The 22,055-nt window shown below is 41.3% G+C and overlaps 1 long non-coding RNA gene across 1 annotated transcript; it reads left to right on the top strand.

Moving 5' to 3' along the window:
• Positions 1–17,229: 17,229 nt before the first annotated feature.
• On the top strand, positions 17,230–21,153 carry LOC140731410 (uncharacterized). The gene is made up of 2 exons (XR_012099809.1): positions 17,230–17,303; positions 20,950–21,153. It is a non-coding gene; the product is annotated as an uncharacterized lncRNA (long non-coding RNA).
• The last annotated feature ends 902 nt before the right edge of the window (positions 21,154–22,055 follow it).

The raw sequence follows: 22,055 nt of genomic DNA, 5'->3' as shown, positions 1-22,055 counted from the left end.
AATAGCAGAAGTCTAGAAACATTCAAACAACATAAATGAAAAGAGAACAATGTTAAAATTTCAAGTCAGAAGCAGCCAATTAATCTGGAAAACAGAGAGAAATAATTGCAGAGAGGTGGGTCAGTTAGAAAAGAAAACCTGTGATAGGGTAAGGCCAGAATTACTGCAGGGATACATTATACAGTGGTGCTAGAAAGTTTGTGAACCCTGCAGAATTATTTGTATTTCTGCATAAACTTGACTTAAAATGTGATCAGATCTTCACGCAAGTCCTAAAATTAGACAAAGAGAACCCTATTAAATAAATAACACAAAACATTAGTCTTGTTCATTTTTTATTGAGAAAAATGATCCAATATTACATGTATTTGTTGGAAAAAGTATGTGAACCTTTGTTTTCAGTAACTGGTATGTCCCTGTACAGCAATAACTTCAACTAAACATTTCCAGTAACTGTTGATCAGTCCTACACATTGGCTTGGAGGAACTTTAAGGCCAATCCTCCTTACAAAACTATTTTAACTCTGGGATTCTGATGGGCTTCCTCACATAAACTGCTTACTTCAGGTCCTTCCGCAATATTTCTGTAGGATTAAGGTCAGGACTTTGACTCGGCCATTCCAAAATACTAATTTTCTTGTTTTTTAACCATTCCATTGCTGATTTACTCCTGTCTTTCAGATCATTGCATTATCCAACTTCCATGAAGCTTCAGGTGATAGACCTTAACATTCTCCTGTAAAATGCCTTGATACAATTTTGTAATCATTGTATTCAACGACTGCAAACCGTCCAAGGCCTGAGGCAGCAAAGCAGCCCCAAGCCATGTTGCCGCTTCTACCATGCTTCACAGTCGGGATGAGGTTTTGGTGTAGGTGTGCAGTGTGCTTTTTCCTCCAAACATAGCAATGTGCATTTGCAACAAAAAGCTCAACTTCTGTCTCATTTATCCACAGAACATTGTCCCAGAAGCATTGTACAACATCCAGGTGGTCTTTTGCAAACTGGAGATGTGCAGCAATGTTTCTTTTTGGAGAGCAGTGGTGTCCTTCCATGAGCATTATTCCTGTTCAGTATTTTTCTTATAGCGGACTCATGAACAGAGACATTAGCAAGTTCTAGAGATTTCTGCAGGTCTTTTGCTGTTGCTGTTAGGTTCTTTATCACCTCCTTCAGCATTGCACATTGTGCTCTTGGTGTGATCTTTGTAGAATGCCCACTTCTAGGGAGAGTGGCAACAGTGCTGAGTTTCCTCCATTTGTAGACAATTTCTCTTACTGAGGACTGATGAATACTCAAGTCTTTAGAAATACTTTTGTAACCTTTTCCAGCTTGATGCAACTCTACAATTCTTCTTCTAAGGGCCTCTGAAAGTTGTTTTGATTGAGACATGTTGCACATAAACAGATCTTCCATGAAAAGAGCAGGCTCTGTCAGTAACCTGGCTTTGTGTCTTTTTTATAGGGTGGGGCACCTCTACAACCCACACCTCCAATCTCACATCATTGATTGGAACACCTGACTCCAAATAGCTTTTGTAGAAAGCATTACCCCAGAGGATCACATACTTTTTCCAACAAATCCATGTAATATTGGATCATTTTTTTCAATCAAAAAAGTATTGTGTTTTTGTGTTATTTATTTAATTGAGTTCTCTTTATCTTTTTTTATATCTTGTTTTAGGACCTACATGAGTATCTGATCACATTTTAGGTCATATTTATGCAGAAATAGAGAAAATTCTACAGGGTTCACAAACTTTCTAGCACCACTGTAGAGGTGATCTGTCAATGGGTTAAAAGGGGCAGTTAGACAGAGAGTGATACAATGAACAAAGTAGATAAAGACACTTCGAGGTTGAGAATGCAAACAATGGTAAGTTAAGAAATATGAAATACAGGGCTTCAAGGGATGCCAATTTCTCTGTACACCATGATAAATGACTCTTTTTTCTCTATTTAAGTAGATATGAGACACAATTGAAGCTTCCTTGTTTTTCTTATTAATGACTTCCTCCTAAAGTTCAGTTAGATTATTTATACACGAATTATCTTTAACAAAACTATGCGGACTCTCCCTGATCACCACATATTTGTTCTAGTGCCCACTTACACTATCCCTAATGAAAGAATTTAATAGCTTCCCAACGACTGATGTTATATCCAGATGTGGCAAAACAATTCATGGTAAATGGGTGCACATTGCTGCGAGAGAATATGAATCAGTCTATTACACTGACAGTGACATGTATGCTTGCTCCAAACAGACAAACCATGTTAATAGTTACTGTCTATTTCCTTCTGTTGCTCAGATAGCCTATTCTGCTCATTCAGATGGTCACATTACAAACAAAATACTAGCTAATAAATAACTCTGTACTTCTTCCCAGGATCAGCGATACAGTGGGATAGCAGTTGTAAATCTTGACAGGCAAAAACAATTGGCTATCAGCCTACTTAGAAAAGTACAGAATGCTTCTTTGAGAAGTATTATACAGTACATGATAGTCTTATTGCAGTTTTGACTTGGCTTTCTTCTGGAAAAGAAACCCCATGTTATTACTTCCTGTTGCTGAATTATATCATCAGTAATAACTTTTGTAAGTATTTTTTGGAAAAGCTTGTTTCATTTTTGTATCTTTTTAATAAACTGAGAGCGAACTTTAAAGAAACCTACATTTATTTGCATTAGTAAGGTAAAAGCACAGGTAAATCTACGTGCCACTTGCCGGCAGAACACTTGACTTACCCTTGCTTAACCTGTATTGTCATCTATGTTAAATGCTGCTCTTGCCCTTTCCAGCAGGTTAGGAGTGTGACCCAAATAAGAACAACCACATGGAATCTAAGGACCATTAAATGAAATGGAGGGAAAGTACAACTTGCACAGAAGGACGTGCTAAGTGCAACCGAGATAGTCATCAGGACAAGGAATCAAATACCGCAACTGAGAACACACTCAAAATGCTGGAGGAACTCAACAGGAAATGAGTAGAGAGTCAAAGTTTTGGGCCAAGGACTGTAAAGGAAGGGGGAAGATGCCTGCGTAAAAAATGTGGGGGGAGGTGGAGGAAGCTAGCCAGAAGATGATAGGTGAAGCCAGGTGGGTGAGAAAGGTAAAGGGCTGGAGAAGAAGGAATCAGCTAGGAGAGGAGAGTGGACCGATGTGACCCAAATTGAGAAGATGTAAAGGAAAGATGATGGGTTCAATGGATATTATGGAGAATAGATTTAGTAACCAAGGATCAAATCACTTCAGTGATAAAGAAGAAATAAGCATACAGCTATGTTCTCCCCGTCACTGCGTGGGCTTCCTCTGGGTGTTCTGGTTTCGTTCCACATTCAAAAGACATAAGGTTAATTGATCTCATGGGTGCAACTGGATGGTGCAGGCTTGTTGGGGCTGTTACTGTGCTGTATCTCTAAATAAACAAATAGTGAATTAGTTGACTGTGTTTCAGATAATTTTCTAAAGACATGCCTACATCCAACAATTTAGGGGGATGTTTTAGATTAGTAATGAATGCTTATCCAGAATGTCTAACAATCTACTGTAAGCGTATGAGTATTTACCAATCATAACATGACTGAGATCAATTAAGTTTTTCAAACAAAGGGCTTTTATTTACAATGTATGTTTTCCTTTTCTGGTAAAGTTCTTTACAATCAATTATGCAATTTTGTTGTCACAGTTATAATAATGCAGTGGTCCCAACCACCGGGCCGCGGACTGGTACTGGGCTGCAAAGCATGTGCTACCGGGCCACGAGGAAATGATGTGATTTGTCGATATGAAATGATATGAGTCAGCTGCACCTTTCCTCATTCCCTGTCACACCCACTGTTGAACTTGAACGCACGCGAGGTCATCAGTTGCCTAAACGTAGTGATACCCTCGCGCCAGGGATGACTGGTTGGCCTCGCGTAACCGTCCGCCTCGCGCAGCTGGCGAGAAGTGCCGATGCTACTGGCCTGGAACGCGGCCAGATGGGCGCCACCTCTAAACCCGTTTAGCACACCGAATGTTCGTGGGGAACCCGGTGCTAAAATATTCATAGACGACCTAATTTGGGCTCAGGGTTTTGTAAGTAGCAGAGCAGCTACCTCGCTGCGACCTACTGAAAGTCATCCCTCGAGCCAAACTTTTGTCAGCCGATAGATCCTACCTACCTACAAGGGGGATGGGCGCGCGCTCTGTCGCACTCCTCGCTCAGTCGGTCGCTCTCTCCGGACTGCGACCGCCGTGGCCCCGGTATGGGGACCTCCAGCCCTTACCTTGTCCTCTCACTGGTGTGTTGCAATGATTTTATATGTTCATACGAGGAAAGTATGTGCTGTGCGTTTAATATCCAAATGTTACTTAAAGTGTTATGATGCTATTGACTTATAAGTGAGTTATAGTTGACTTATCACTATGTTCACGCGAGGAAAATATGCGCTGTGCGTTTAATATTCAATTTGTTAGATAAACCCTTTTAGAAACAAAATTGAGGGTATTAGCCATTTATAAGTGACTTATAGTTGCCTTATCATCTATATTCCAGTCGATATTAACAACCCCGTGCCCCCACCCCCCTGGCCCGTCCAGAAGAATATTGTCAATATTAAACTGGTCTGCGGTGCAAAAAAGGTTGGTGATCCCTGTAATAATGGAACAGCAATAAATTTAACACAGCAAATTTGACAAGCAGGACTGTGGAAATTACAGCTAATCTAATCTAGGAAATGTTGATTGGAAGATAAATAATACAATACCCTCCCTGAATGAAGGGTGTATGATTCTTTATACCTACATAAAAGAGCAGTAAATTTACTCTGCATTCTCAGTGGTTTAACCACAGATGCTTTTCAATGTAGACAACTTTGGACCCAAATGGAAAGAAAATAATACATTCTAAAAAAACAAAAAGCTAAAAGCAGTGTAAGTCTCAAGACTCCTTTATACATTGATGCTCAAAGTGGCATGAACTAGTATTGAAACTATTCACAAAGGCCAAATAATGTGAGATGATGGAAGGCTGGCCAGTGCCAATGGAATATGTGAATGGCTGGAAAGCAGGGAGTATAACTTTCCAAATGCCTGGTTAGACCACACTTGGAGTAATCTCAGCAGTTCTGGGCATCACTCCTAAGGAAGAATATGTTGGACAAGTTGGGAATGCTGAGTATATTTATTACATAGAACATAGAACATACATCATAGGAACAGGCCATTTGACCCACGATGTTCTGCCAAGCCAGATAAATGTGAGACAGGGTAAATGCAAAGAAGCAGTACACTGTTATAGGCAAGATCCTTAACAGTGTCGCTCAACAGAGAGGCCTTGGGATCCAAGTTCATAGCTCCTTGAATGTGCCTACACAAGTTAAGAAAGTTTATGGAATGCTTGCTTTTATTAGTCGAGGAATTGAGTTCAATAGTCAGGAGGTTATGTTGCAACTTCATAAGACTCTGGTTAGGCTGTATCTGGAGTATTGCGTACTGTTCTGGTCGTCCCCACTATAGGAAGGATGTTGAGGCTTTGGAAGGAGTGCAGAAGAGGTTTACCAGATGCTGTCTGGTTTAGAGTGCATGTGCTATCACGAGAGGCTGAATAACCTTCAGCTGTTTTCTCTGGAGCAGTGGAGGCTGAGGGGAGATCTGATAGAGATTTACAAGATTATGAGAGCGGACAGAGTACTGTTTCCCATGGTTGAAGTGTCTAATACAGGAGGGCATGCATTGAAGGTGAGAGGGGCAAGTTTTTTACTCAGGCTGTTCTGAATGTCCAGAATGCACTCCCTGGTATGGTGGTAGAGGCAAGTCCATTAGAGACTTTTAGGAGATGTTTAGATAGGCACATGGATGTGAGGAAGATGGAGGGATATAGGCGTGATGGAGTTAGGAGGCATTAGTGTTTGGGTGTTTTTGATTTGCCTTTTTAGCTGGTTCAGCACAGCTTTGTGGGCTGAAATATCTGTTCCTGCGCTGTACTACGTTCTATTAATGTGATGTCTAATTCCCAAACTTATCAGGAGAAACTGCAGAAAGTAAGCATATGTTCTCTGGAACTAAAATAAAGTTACATTTAAAATGTAATATTTCAAAGTTAAGATTTTTGTTAACTAAAGCTAAAGGATATAATTCAGCGAATGGTCTATGAAGTTGGATCACAGATCAGCCACAATCCCATTTAATGGTAAAGTAGGTTAAATGAGTTAATTCTACTCAAGTTCCAAATGTAACAATAAAGGGGGAAAGTGTCCTGATATTGTCTAAGATAAAGGTAAGGAAGACTAAATTAAAAATATTATTACATCTTTAAATAGAAAACAATCACATGTCCAGAAAAGGTTGCAATGAAGTTTGAATTGCATCTCCTTTCCTCTTCTGTCAGGTTGTTCTGTTCTGCAGGCTCTCTCCTTCTCCTGTCTTTCAACTTGAAAGCATAGAGCAATATCCAATCATATCTAAAAAAATAAAAAACACGAAATGCTGGCAGAACTCAGCAGGCCAGACAGCATCTATGGGAGGAGGTAATAACGACGTTTCGGGCCAAAACCCTTCATCAGGAGTTTCGGCCCAAAACGTCATTATTACCTCCTCCCATAGATGCTGTCTGGCCTGCTGAGTTCTGCCAGCATTTCGTGTTTTTTATTTATTTCCAGCATCTGCAGATTCACTTGTGTTGCCTTCCAATCATATCTAATTGGTGAATTAATTCAAAATTCAATCCCTGAAGAATTTAAATTTTGATCATGTCTTTAGATAGTGAAAATGTTCTCCACCCAACTCTCCTCTCCAATGTTATCCATAAAATCTGCAAGTCATAGTCAATGCCTCTAAATAGCTTATGTTTTCTGGTGGGAAGATGCTATGTTAGTAGAGAGGCAGGGGATGGAACTGAATTCCTGTTGTTAATGCCAATTTCCCATGCATGCTTAACATGACCTTAGTTGGATCACTCTGACCTAATTTGGCAGCGATGTTTTCAAATCAGCGTCACTTGAAGACTGACATCGTTAACTTGCCCACTCTACATACCTCAGGCATGCGCTAGTGACTCATGTGTTGCCATGTTAACAATTTATCTAACGGTGTGATTTGATTAAAAATAATTGCCATTTACAAATATAATTGAAGTAATTTATTCTGATGGCACTGAAATATGGATATAAGGAAAGCAAATTCAGTGGTCCAAGTTTCAAGGAGACTTTCCACTCCTCACTGGAGACAGTATTATGACTTCATGTAAGTGTGGTCTGGCTGCAGCTTTACTTCAAAGTATCAGCATAATTCATGATCTAAGAAACTGATATTAGCAAATTTCAACTTCATGTCTCCTTTGCTGATAGAACTGCCACTAGGCAGGTAATGTTTTTACCCCGTCTCACCAAGTCCATAAAGATACAGTATTCTGGCTGAGACACCCCAATGGTACATGGGAATTCACCTCTTAGAAGTTTGATGAAAGAATGAAACCACCTTGATATTATTGCGCATTTCACTGTAGCATTTTACGGGCTTTTAAAAAGCGTAGCCTATGATGTTTTCAATTATGTTATGTGTGAACATTTGTTTTTGTTTAAATTTTGATTATTTAATATTTGTGTAGACACATTGAAATGTTGTTAAGATTGATTATCATTTGGAAAGCTACAAAGACCTGTTTACATCTTTGCCAGTTGTCAAAACCTTCCTGTGGTGTTCTGAAAGAGCTGCTGCAACTTATAAGACCTACTCTGTATTGGGCCTTGTTTCCTGAGACAAGAGTGCTGACGGCAGTAGAGTCAGTTTTTGCATCTAGCTGAGTAATGTATGTTGTGTGGGCAGATCGACCCTGTAAAGGTTGCATGCAGCAAGATCCAGCTCTTTCTTCATTTTGTTGAAACCCTTCCATCCAGGATCAGCAGAAAAATTGGTAAATTGGTGCCAGGGTCTGGGAAAACTCAGATCAAGTCCTCAGAATTCTTAAGTGGGAGGATGAGCACCCAGATGGTGTTGTCCATATAGGTACCAATGACATAAGTACCAAGAGGGACAGCGTTCTGCAAAATGGGTTCAGGAGTTAGGTGCTAAGTTAAAGAACAGGACCTCCAGTGTTGCTACCCATTCCATGTGTTAGAGAGGCCTAAAAGAAGCAGATCATGTGATTGAACACGTGGCTAAGGAGTTGGTATGGAAGGGATGGCTTCAGGGGTTTGGATCATTGGGCTCTCTTTCAGGGAACGTGGGACCTGTACAGAAGAAACAGTTTTCACCTGAACTGGAAGGGGACTAATATCCTAGTGGGAAGGTTTGGGGGTGGGGGGACTTAAACTAGAGTTGCAGGGGGATGGGAACCAGAGTGCCAGAACTGATAGTGGAATGGTTGTGGAGACAGATGTTGTTTAAGATATCAGACAAAGTCAGGGATCAAAAGGTTGAGTATGGTGCGACTAATGATCTGAGTTGCATATACTTCAATGAAAGAAATATTGCAGGAAAGGCAGATGAGTTAAAGGCATCGATTGAAACATGGAATTGTGATATTGTAGCTATTAGTAAGACTTGGTTACAGGAGAGGCAGGACTGGTAGCTCAATATTCCAGGAGTCCATTGTTTTAGACATGTCAGAGTGGGCAGGATTAAAGGAAGAGGGAGCAGTGTTACTAGTCAGGGAAAATAGCATGGCAGTGCTCAGTCAGGGCAGACTGGAAAACTAATCTATTAAGGATTTATGGGGGGGAATTGAGGAATAAGAAAGGTATAATCATGTTAATGGGGTTATACAATTGACCAGGGGTCACCAACCTTTTTTGCACCGCGGACCAGTTTAATATTGACAATATTCTTGCGGAACAGCCAACGGGGGAGGGGGGGGGTGGGGAGGAGGGGTGTGGGTGTTAATCATGACCGGAATATAGGTGATAAGTCAAATATAAGTCACTTGTAAATGGCTAATACACTCAATTTTGTTTCTAAAAGGGTTTATCTAACAAATTGAATATTAAACACACAGCACATATTTTCCTCGCATGAACATAGTGATAAGTCAATTATAACTTGAAACCCTGAGCCTGAATTAGGTCTGCGAATATTTTAGCACCAGGTTCCCCACAAACAGGTTTAGAGGCGGCACCCATCTGTCCGTGTTCCAGGCCAGTACCAACAGCACTTCTCACTGGCCGCATTAGGTGACTGATGACCTTACGTGGATAATGACCTTGAGTGCGTTCAAATTCAACAGTGGGCATGACAGGGAACAAGGAAAGGTGCAGCGACTCATATCGTTTCATATCGACAAATCATATTGTTTCCTTGTGGCCCGGTAGCACATGCTTTGAGGCCCGGTGGTTGGGGACCACTGCAGTAGACCACCCAACAGTCCACATGATTTAGAGGAACAAATTTGTAGGGAGTTCTCAGACTTTTTTAAGAAACCTAAGGTTGTGATAGTAGGTGATTTTAGCTTTCCACATATTGACTGGGTCTCACATACTGTAAAAGGACAAGATGGGACTGAGTTTGTCAAATGCATTCAGGGAAGTTTCCTTAATCAGTACATTGAAGAATTGAAGTCCCAATGAGCGAGTGTGCAACACTTGATCTGCTATTAGGGAATGAGACAGTATAGATGCCAGAAGTTTTTATAGGAGAACACTTTGCATCTAATAATCATTATGCCATTACTATCAAAGTAATTATGGAAAAAGATAGGTATGGTCTTTAGGTTGAGATTCTAAATTGGAGAAATTTTGATGGTATCGGAAAGAATCTGGCAAATGTGAATTGGGACAGGGTGTTTTCTGGCAAAGGTACAGTTGGTAAATTGCAAGGCCTTCAAAGGTGAAATTTTGTGAGTACAAAGCTTGTATATGCTTGTCAGAATAAAAGAAAAGGATAACAGGTTTAGGGAACCTTGGTTTTCAGGAGATATTGAGGCCCTGGTTTTGAAAAAGAAGGAGGTGCAAAGCAGGTATAGGCAAGGAAGAACAAATGAGGTACTTGAGGATTGTAAGAAATGCAAGAGAACATTTCAGAAAGAAATCAGGAGGGATAAAAGAAGGCATGTGGTTGCTCTAGCAGACAAGCTGAAGGAGAATCTGAAAATATGTTAAGAGCAAAAGGATTACAAGGAACAAAACTGGTCCTCTAGAAAATCAGACTGGTAATCTATGCTTGGAGCCAAAAGAGATGGGGGAGATCTTAAATGGAGTTTTTGCATCTGAGAAAAAGATTTTTCTCAATTCACATTGAGAAAAAGACTGTTTCGTGACACCATGCCACTAGAGCATTGGTAGTTATGCCTCTCTTTGTTAGTGAGATTTGTAATATTTGACCCATGTTCAAAAAATGGTGAAAATGGGCTATTTGTTCCTTCTTAAGCCTAGTGATGCATTAGAAAGCATGGCTGCATTAGGTAGTTTCAAGAAGAATAGCTCTGTCAGTCCAGTCATTTCCATCATGTTATAGTAATACTGGTTCAAAGTAAGTGTTATTATAAGCGTACATATCTGCCACCACATACAACCCCGAGATACTTTTTCCTGTAGGCATACTCAGCAAATCTATAGTATAGTAACTATAAGAAGATCAGTGAAAGATTAAGAAGAGCATAGAAAACAACAAACTGCACAAATACAAATATAAATAATGAGAGCATGAAATAACAAGATAAAGAGACCTTGCAATGAGATCATTGGCTATGGGAACATCTCAATAGATGAGTGTAGTTATGCCCTTTTGTTCAAGAGCCTGATGGCTGTGGGGTGGTAACTGTTTCTGAACCTAGAGGTGCGAGTCCTGAGGCTCTTGTACCTTCTACCTGATGGCAGCAATGAGAAAAGAGTATGGCCTGGGTGGTGAGGATCTTTGATGATGGATGCTGCTTTCCTACAACACCATTTGATGTAGATGTGCTCAATGGTGGGGAGGGCTTTACCTGTGATGTAATGGGCTGAATCCACTGTCCTTTGTAGGATTTTCTGTTCAAACGTATTGGTGTTTCTATACCAGGCTATGATGTAGCCACTCAATACACACTCCACTACACATCTATAGAAGTTTGTCAAAGTTTTTGGTGTCATGCCAAATCTCCGCAGATTCCTGAGGAAATAGAGGTGCTGTGATGCTTTTTTTTGAATTACATTTATATGGTGGGTCCAGGACAGGTCTTCTGAGATAGTGACACCCAGGAATTTAAAGTTACTGACCCTTCAATGAGGACTGTCTAATGGACCTCTGGTTTCCCTCTCCTGAAGTCTACAACCATTTCCTTGGTCTTACTGACATTCAGTGAGAGGTTGTCGTTGCGACACTACCCAGCCAAGTTTTCAATCCTCCCTCCTGTGTGCCGATTTGTCACCATCTTTGTTGTGGTCCACCATAGTGGTATCATCAGCAAACTCGAATACGGTGTCGAGGCTGTGCTGAGCCTCACAGTCACAGGTGTGAAGTGAGTAGAGAAGGAGTGATGCCCTCTTTCCAAATCCATGAAAACTGAGGACCCTCTTATCCATGACAATGAGGCCAGTATTATTCAAACTAAATAGAACCCAAATAAATAATTATTTTCCTCATTATCATCCAGGCAAATTTCTTTCATTCCCAGATCACTTAAGCAAATATCATTGACATCTCGTATCTGGTAATTTCTCAGCTTAAACAGAACCAATGATTCTCTGATTATACGAGGGGTGATTGATAAGTTCATGGCCTAAGGTGGAAGGAGTCAATTTTAGAAAACCTAACACATTTATTTTTCAACGTAGTCCCCTCCTACATTTACACACTTGGTCCAGCGGTTGTGGAGAATACGGATCTTGGACCTCCAGAAAGTGTCCACAGCAGGGGTGATTGATAAGTTTGTAGCCTAAGGTAGATGGAGATGAGTTATACAGCTCTCGTTACATGCACATGCAGTTCAACTCTTTGAGTGATCACGCAGAAAGTTTGAAGTTAATACTCATCGGTTAATAACTCATCAGGGGTGATTGATAAGTTTGTGGCCTAATGTAGAAGGAGATGAGTTATTAACTTCAAACTGTCTGCATAATCACACTAAGAGTTGACCTGCATGTGCATGTAAAGAGAGCTGTATAACTCACCTCCTTCTACCTTAGGCCATGAACATATCAATGACCCATCTGCGGACACTTTCTGGAGGTCCAAGATCCGTATGCTCCACGACCGCAGGACTAAGTGTGTAAATGTAGGAGGGGACTATGTTGAAAAATAAATGTGCTAGGTTTTCGAAAATTGACTCCTTCTACCTTAGGCCACGAACTTATCAATCACCCCTCGAATATTGTTGAGGAGAGTGGAGCATTGAAATTTCCTTTATTATACACTGCAGCAGTAGGTGTTCTTGGAGTTCATGAAAAATTATGAAGAAGCTGTCCTGAGTTCACTTTGAGAATTTAAATATGGTTCGATTGGGAGTTATTTGTATTAAGCAATGTGTATCTTTAAAAAGATTTTGAGGCCAAAAATGGAGCGTCTAGTGAGTGAGAGCAGAGGAATGCCGTATGGCATTCTGAGTCAGATTCTCTTGTCAAACAGCAGTATTCCATTTGGGATGGGGCCAGGAAAAAAAGCTGAAGAAAAGTGTTACAAGGACTATTGTGTTGGCAAACGAACGGAAAATATGGACTATGTAAACCATAAAAACTTCATTAAAAAAAGCAGAAGAGAGAAGGAAAGGTGTATTTGAGGCTTTGAGGATAGATTGTTCAGGATTGTAATGTACCGAGAACAGCTGGGAGTTGATGGAGGTCCTAACCTCAACCAATTCTTTCCACAGAGTTTCTGAATTTCCAAATAAAGAATTTATGTTTATTTTCATATCATTCAGATACTTTAAAAAATGCTCAATCATTGACCAATAGTGTCCAGAAGAATAGCTGTCCAGCATTGCCTGTTCGATTTCCACAATTTAAAAATGCTCTGGACAGTGTCCTAGACATTAACTGCCCTACTGCTGCAGGATTTTTGTAATTGTGAAGCAAAAATATATGTACAGTTGGTATTCAATACCCAAAATCTCTTTTTACATCTGATACCCAACTTCTTGGAACTTTTTTCATTTCTTTGTTTATGTGAAACTCTAACAAGTTCCATGGACCTTTCTGCGAGATTACACCCAGTCTAAAGATAGTTATAAAGAGCAAGTGGAAGAATGAATGACTTCAAATCTGCTGACAGTTGTGAGATGAATCAAGGGCTTTCACACCATGTGCCCTCCTTTAAAATCCCCACAATATTGTTGAAGTGTTTTGCGATGTGTGAATTAAGTGGAGTAGCAGCTTCTGAATAAACAATACCAGCTGTGACAATGAAGCATGATAAATTCTAGCACCTATATAAGCTATAAACTACTCAGGCAATTTGATTAAAGCAGTTTATTCAACAGGCATAATTTACAATTATTCTGAGGCATTCTAATGGAAAGTAATTGTACTTTTTTGGACAAAAGCCTGCAAAGGCTATCTGACTGACTGCACTCACCATTTGAGATATGCCCCCTTCTCATTACCACTGTTGGGAAGGAGGCAACAAAATCCGAAAAACCACACTCAACATTTTAGGAACAGTTTCCCCGCCACCACCCTCCACTGCCATCAGATTTCCATGAATCAATTAACATTCCACCAATAAAAAACACAAAATGCTGGCAGAACTCAACAGGCCAGACAGCATCTATGGGAGGAGGTAATAATGACGTTTTGGGCTGAAACCCTTCATCAGGAGTGAAGTAACATGGGATGGTCGAGGGGGGATAAGAAGTGGGGGGAGGGATGAAGTAGAGAGCTGGGAAGTGATAGGCTGGAGGGAAATGGGCTAGGGGGAAGGTGGAGAATTATGGGAAATGAAAGAGAAAGAAAGGTAGGGCTGGGGGGAGAGATTATAGTGAGGGGGAAAAAAGAAAGAGAAAAAGAACCAGACTAAAATAATAGATAGGGATGGGGTTAAGGGTGGGGGGCAGGGGTATCAACGGAGGTTTGTGAGTTGAATGTTCATGCCGGCAGGAAGGAGGCTACCTAGGCGGGAGATAAGGTATTGCTCCATCGACCTGCATGTGGCCTCATCTTGATGGTAGAGGAGGCCATGGACAGACATGTCGGAGTGGGAGTGGTCTGTGGAATTGACGTGTGCGGACACAGGGAGATCCCGCCTCTGCTGGAGGACCGAGCGCCGGTATTCGGCGAAACAGTCTCCCAGTCTGCGGCGGGTCTCCCCAACGTATAAATGGCCACATCGGGAGCACCGGATACAATATATCACCCCAGTTGACTCGCAGGTGAAGTGCTGCCTTGCGATGGAGGGCAATACGCGTCTCCCGTATTTCACGCACCTCTGCCCTCACCCCATCCCCCCGCCAGCCCACCAGGGATAGAGTCCCCCTGGTCCTCACCTATCACCCTACCAGCCTACAGATCCAACGTATAATCCTCCGTAACTTCCGCCACCTCCTACGTGATCCCACCACCAACCACATCTTCCCCTCCCCCCCACTCTCGGCTTTCCGCAGGGATCGCTCCCTACGCGACTCCCTTGTCCATTCATCCCCCCCCCCACATCCCTCCCCACTGACCTCCCTCTGGGCACTCATCTCTGCAAACAGAAGAAGTGCTACACCTGCCCCCACACTTCTTCCCTCACCACCATCCCAGGCCCCAGACAGTCCTTTCAGGTGAGGCACCACTTCACCTGCGAGTCAACTGGGGTGATATACTGTATCCGGTGCTCCCGATGTGGCCATTTATACATTGGGGAGACCCGCCGCAGACTGGGAGACCGTTTCGCCGAACACCGGCGCTGGGTTCTGCAGCAGTGGCGGGATCTCCCTGTGGCCACACACTTCAATTCCACAGACCACTCCCACTCCGACATGTCTGTCCATGGCCTCCTCTACCGTCAAGATGAGGCCACACGCAGGTCAATGGAGCAATACCTTATCTCCCGCCTAGGTAGCCTCCTTCCTGCCGGCATGAACATCCAACTCACTGACCTCCGTTGATACCTCTGCCCCCCACCCTTAACCCCATCCCTATCTATTATTTTAGTCTGGTTCTCTTTCTCTTTCTTTTTCCCCCCCTCACTATAATCTCTCCCCCCAGCCCTACCTTTCTTTCTCTTTCATTTCCCATAATTCTCCACCTTCCCCCTAGCCCAGTTCCCTCCAGCCTATCACTTCTCAGCTCTCTACTTCATCCCTCCCCCCACTTCTTATCCCCCCTCGACCACTCCTGAAGAAGTGTTTCAGCCCGAAACGTCGTTATTACCTCCTCCCATAGATGCTGTCTGGCCTGCTGAGTTCTGCCAGCATTTTGTGTTTTTTATTTATTTCCAGCATCTGCAGATTCACTCGTGTTGCCTTTGAACACTCCACCAATATCCTCTTTTGTATTTATTCAGAAAGTCAGAAGGTATGGGATCCAGGGAAGTTTGGCCAGGTGGATTCAGAATTGGCTTGCCTGCAGAAAGCAGAGGGTTGTGGTGGAGGGAGTACATTTGGATTGGAGGGTTGTGACTAGTGGTGTCCCACAAGAATTGGTTCTGGGATCTCTACTTTTCGTGATTTTTATTAACGACCTGGATGTAGGGGTAGAAGGGTGGGTTGGCAAGTTTGCAGATGACACAAAGGTTGATTGTGTTGTGGATAGTGTAGGGGATTGTCGAAGATTGCAGAGAGACATTAATAGGATGCAGAAGTGGGCTGAGAAGTGGCAGATGGAGTTCAATCCGGAGAAGTGTGAGGTGGTACACTTTGGAAGGACAAACTCCAAGGAAGAGTACAAAGTAAATGGCAGGATACTTGGTAGTGTGGAGGAGCAGAGGGATCTGGGGGTACATGTCCACAGATCCCTGAAAGTTGCCTCACAGGTAGATAGGGTAGTTAAGAAAGCTTATGGGGTGTTAGTTTTCATAATTCGAGGGATAGAGTTTAAGAGACGCGATGTAATGATGCAGCTCTATAAAACGCTAGTTAGGCCACACTTGGAGTACTGTGTCCAGTTCTGGTCACCTCACTATAGGAAGGATGGGGAAGCATTGGAAAGGGTACAGAGGAGATTTACCAGGATGCTGCCTGGTTTAGAGTGTATGGATTATGATCAGAGATTAAGGGAGCTAGGGCTTTACTCTTTGGAGAGAAGGATGATGAGAGGAGACATGATAGAGGTGTACAAGATGTTAAGAGGAATAGACAGAGTGGACAGCCAGTGCCTCTTCCCCAGGGCACCACTGCTCAGTACAAGAGGACATGGCTTTAAGGTAAGGAGAGGGAAATTCAAGGGGGATATTAGAGGAAGGTTTTTTACTCAGAGAGTGGTTGGTGCGTGGAATGCACTGCCTGAGTCAGTGGCGGAGGCAGATACACTAGTGAAATTTAAGAGACTACTAGACAGGTATATGGAGGAATTTAAGGTGCGGGGATATATGGGAGGCAGGGTTTAAGGGTCAGCACAGCATTGTAGGCTGAAGGGCCTGTACTGTGCTGTACTATTCTATGTTCTATGTACTATTTATTTACTTTTTGTAACTTTTGGTAATTTTTGGTAATTTACTGCTGCCACGAAACAACAAATGTCACAGCATGGCAGTAACAGTAGATATGATTCTGACTCTTGACTCGGCTTGTTTATGAAATTAGATGAATATTCATCAAACTAACCAAAAAAAAAGGTCCAAGTAGGTAGAGTTGAACTGATGCCCTTGATACTTTTCATTTGGTATGTGCACAAGCTGGGTTAATATGTGTTATAAAAATGTTATCCTTAAATGTACATGGAATTTTAGACTGCAGCAGCACCATATGTGTTTAAACCAGATCTTTGATACCTTTGTAGGGAATCTATAAAATGTTATAGTTGTACATCAATGTTCAATGTTGATAAAGCCAGAAATGATTATCAAAAGTAAAATATATTCTGAAGATGTTTCTTAATGTTTTCTCTGGGTACAGTGCCCTGCAGATGTAAGATTTAATATTTTAATTGTAATTTCCTGGAGCAGGTAGCTGCAAATGGCAAAGTTTTCTTTTCTGTGCTGTCAGCAATTAAGGGAAATTGTTCTTGTTGGAGTGTCTCTGACTGAATCCTCATTTGAAGCCAGCTGATAATTTTAATCTTAATTATAGTATTGATAATTTTAACAACATGTTAAAATAGAGTGGCAAATTGTAGGTTCTTTACACTCATCAGTTTTCTCTTCTGTTCACTTTCGTATGTTCATTTCCTCATCCTTGTGGGGTAGGAGAGTCAACAAGTGCAAGAGGTTGCTTCCTGGCCATGTTTTCCTGTGCTTGGACCTCTGACCCACACTTTCAACTGGGATGTCTGGTAAGCCATATCTTTTCTAACAGAACAAGACAATGCAGATGCTGGAATCTGGAGCTACACAGAAAACATTGAAAAGTTCAGCAAGTCAGGCATATCTGTGGAGAATTATGGCAGTATCTATGGAGAGACATAGATAGCCAACATTACAGGTTGGGGCCCTTTTACTGAACTGATAAATGGCACATAACATTCAATCCAAAACTGTATTAGGCACAGGCCATCTCTAACTGTTAATATCCAATCACTTTGTTATTCTCTCGCTATCCCGCAATTTATTAGATCATCATTCACATAAAAATTAACTGGACAATCATGTATTAAGTACTTTGACTAGAAAACCATTACAGAATCTAGGTATCCTGTGGTGAGTGGCTCACATGACATTCCTAAGCATTTTTAAGGTACAAGTCATGAGTGTGATGGATTGTTGAATGCAATTCCAGACATTATTGACTTATTTAACATAACTCCATGGAAGCTGAGCACAATCATAAGACAATAAGACCATAGGACATAGGATCCAAATTAGGCCATTCGGCATATTGAGTTTGCTCCACAATTTCATCATAGCTGTTTTTTATCCCTCAAAGCCCCATTCTCCTGCCTTTTGACACCTTTACTAATGAAGAAACCATCAATCACCCTTCTCATCTCTGTTCTAAAGAAGCACCCTTCTATTCTAAGGCTATGCCATCTGCTCCTGGACTCCCCCACTATAGGAAACATTCTCTCCACATCCACACGATCTAGGACTTGCAATATTCGGTAGGTTTCAATTAGATCCCCACTCATTCTTTTAAAATCAGTGAGTACAGGCCCAGAGCTATCGAACACTCCTCACACATTAACGCTACCATTACTGGGATTACTCTTGTGAATGTCGTCTGGGCCTTCTCCAATATCAGCACATCCTTTCTTAAAATAAGGGCCCAAAACTGCTCACAATACACCAGATGCAGTCTGACCAATCTTTTATAAAGCCTCATCATTCCATCTTTGTTTTTATTTTCTAATCCACTCGAAATGAATGCTAACATTTGCTTTTGACTTCTTTACCACCGACTTAACCTGCAAGTTAACTATCAGAGAATCCTGGACGAGGACTCTCAAGTCTTCTTGCATCTATGATTTCTCCACATTCAGAAAATAGTCTACAACTTTATTCCTTCTACCAAATTCATGTCCATTCACTTCCCTACACTATATTTCATCTGTCATTTTTTGCCCATTCTCCTAATCTGCCTACATCCTTCTGTAGACTCTCTGCTTCCTAAGTACTACCTGCCTCTCCACCTATCTTTGTATCATCCACAAACCTGGCCACAAAACCATCAGTTCCAATGAAATTACATCCTTGTGTCTGAGTCTGAAGGCTCTGGGCTTCACTCCAGTAGGTGAGTGCTGTGGTAGTGAGGAAGAGCTACACTTCAATGCTGCCTCGTGAATAAGATGTTAACCTGAATCCTTGTCTATTCTCTTAAATAGATGTGAAGATCCATGGAATTATTTTGATGAAGAGTGAAAGAATTATTTCTCTTGCCTAGCCAACATTTTATCTCTCAGCCAATATTTCTGGAAAAAAAAAAGATTAATGTAGAATGTAACCTGTTCTGGAAAAGGCTGATGAAAAGACATCAATATTTCTTTCCAAAGGTCCCAAATAATTGCATACTTCTATCCCACTAATTATGCAGAGGCATAGCTAAGTGTTTTTTTTCACAAATGTTGGCTTATCAACAACTTGCACTCCTGCAGAAAATATTCTAAACAATTTTGGGCAGCTGCCATCAGGAGACAAGCACATTAAGGTCTTTCAGGGCAACATCTAAACAATGTTGTTGGCATGAAATCTGAAAGACAGGAGTAACATTCCATGTAACTGGGGTTGTGTGTGAAGAGCTACCAGCTCATGCAAGCCTTGGTACTTTAAAGTGCTCTTTTTGCTCCAACACTGCGATCACTCACCCACCAGCTTGATCTCCTTCACTGAGTGGGTACCTCATACTAACATTAATTTCCTGCAATCTTCCCTCTCTGGCAATTACTCACATTGAACACCTCCACACACACACACACACACACACACACACACACACACATGCACACACAGTGGTCAGCTGAGGTATCTGTCTTATGGTTCAATCTTATTGTTTCGACTTTTTGCTTTTTAGATCAGAGTGGCAAACCAGTCCCAGTAGAGAGGAGGGCGGCCCCCTCACAGAGGACAGTAAGGCTAGCATTGGTATAGATAATGCAAGGGTAAAATTAGATAAATAAAGTCTGAAGCAAAAGAATGTGCTTAAGAAAATATTAACAAATGCCATTAATGTTAGCATGAAGAGCTGTTATCGATACATAAGAGGTAAAATTAGAACCAAGAATAGACTTGACTGAATGTCTACAGCAACTTGCGTATAGGCAGAATATATGTAGCAGCCTATAAGCAATCACATTAGTTCAAATTTCACTGTAAAGAACCATGTTGCACATACTTAAACTGAGAAAAAGTGAAGTTTTGAAAAGTGAAGTGTGGAGGACTTCGCATTATACACATTGCAAGTATTGTCAGACAGCATTATCACATGTTCTGAGCTCAAACAAAAATGCATAGGCTTGGTGCGTTCAGATTGAAGATAACTAATGTGATGAGCCATGTTTTCAAAAGAGGAATAATTGAACAAACAATTTCAGTCCTTTCATCCTTCCACACTGAGATGGTAGTGGGAGCTAGCAATAGGGGTGCAGGAAAAATAGGTTAATGCAGATATATGGGGAACAGTATAAATCACAATAGCTGAGCAATTGAAGAATTCTAAACCACAAGGTAATGGAGCTGGTGCAGTGAAGTTGAAGAACAGATACTTAGTCCGCCTGCCTCTCCGTTCATCCATTATATGAAATAAATTTGGCAAATGATGTATAATGTGAAAAGTTATTAGGCTGTTGGGAGGAAACAGTGACAAATATCAGAATACTATTTGAATGGAGAGATTATTCAGAGAACAGCTGAATAGCAGAACCCAGTGTCCTTACACTTGAAGCACAGGAAGTTGGCATCTAGATACTGGAATTAATTAAGGTGACAATCAAAATGTTGGCCTTGATTATTAAGAGTGGAGAAGTATTGCTGTGGTCGTACAGGGCATTGGTGTGAGCATACCTGGAATGCTGAATACAGTTTTAGTCTCCTTATTTTGGACTCGCATTGAAGTCAGTTTACTGATACCCATTCCCTGGAATGAAGAGTTTGGCTCCTCAGAGCTGATTTTATTGAAATATATAACCCTTCCATTACTCATTTTCCTTCCTGCTACCCACATTCCCTCTGATGTCTAATAACCCCTCACAATCCTGTCTTCCCCTCTCCCATTTCCCGATCTCTGCTCATTACTCCTGATCTCCAGTTCCTCCCCAGTGACTCAAACCCTCAAGCTTTTCTCACTGCTACTGATCTCCTGTCTTTTCCCTGCTCCTATGGTCTCCAATCGCTATATAAACATCTTACTCCCCACTTCCTTTCCTAACACCAGTTCCCTCTCAATCCCAAGTCTTTTGAAACGTATTCACACCCCAACCTTCCCAATCTCCAATCAATTTCCAATCCACCCACTATTGCCACCCCATCCAATCTCCAGTCTCTCTACAGATCTCTCCTCTGGGTTGAAGACCTGGCTCTACAGATACCAAACCCCAGGAGTGAAAAATATTGGATGTTCTTGGATGAACCAGACTTCTATATCTGGAAGCGGAGAATGCCACCTCAGCAAATAAGCAGGAGAGCTAGAACATGGAGATAAAGAAAGTTGCAAACAAGGAAGAACGTGGCTATAATAAAATAAATACTAATAAGTAAGAATCCTGCTTTGTCCATCTGATCCACAGCCACGGCATCAATCTTTGTGTGTAATCCTGGGAAGAACTTCCAAGGTAGCTCTGTGCAGTATGGATATGTCAATAGATGGTCCTTCTATGACGTTTGAGCTGGCAGGTAGTTACTGACAAAGTGTTTTACCAAGTATATACTGATAGTGTTTCTTCACATGGGAAAACCTAGAGTTTGAAGTATAGTTTCATGATAAAGAATCATCCATTTAGATGGGGCTGGGGATGAATTCCTTCTCAGATTGTCCTATATCTTTGGAGATCTCTAGTTCGGAAAGCTAGGGAAGAAAATCCAATTAGTGATGTTCAAATATAAAGTATCAGTTTAAGTCCTTTCAATAGGAAGAGTGATAAAAACTCAAAACAGTACAGCTGCTCTGTTATTTTCTTCCTTCATATAGAAGGTCGGTTTGATCTTTCCAACTGTATCATGGTCAAAGTCTGCAAGTACATCATTGCTGGGAGATGACACTCTGTAGTTGACACTATTTGACAACACACACTATTCTCTCCCATTGCATAAGAGTTTCTAGGAAATACAATATGTACATAGTTTTCTTGATCGTTGACACCACAAATATATATGATCAAGTGTTTCATTGAGAATGATCTCTTTACCTGGAGCAATTATATCTTGGGCATTCTGTGGTTCGAACAACCTCAAACATCTTTACTAAAGAAGCATTTGTTGGTTCTTGTTACCACTGTTATCAAATGATTAGCAAATGTTTTTTATTCAATGGACTGTGATTCACCACATGGCTTCACTTGCAACGTATATCATTTTTTACTGCAAGAGTCAGGCGCTCAGATGTTACTAGGCAGGCCCCTCACAACAGAGAATCTATTGATTGATCACCTTTAAATATA

Source organism: Hemitrygon akajei, chromosome 8 (assembly GCF_048418815.1).
Source record: "Hemitrygon akajei chromosome 8, sHemAka1.3, whole genome shotgun sequence".
NCBI classification, from domain to species: Eukaryota; Metazoa; Chordata; class Chondrichthyes; order Myliobatiformes; family Dasyatidae; genus Hemitrygon; species Hemitrygon akajei.
This window is presented reverse-complemented; position numbering and strand designations above follow the sequence as displayed.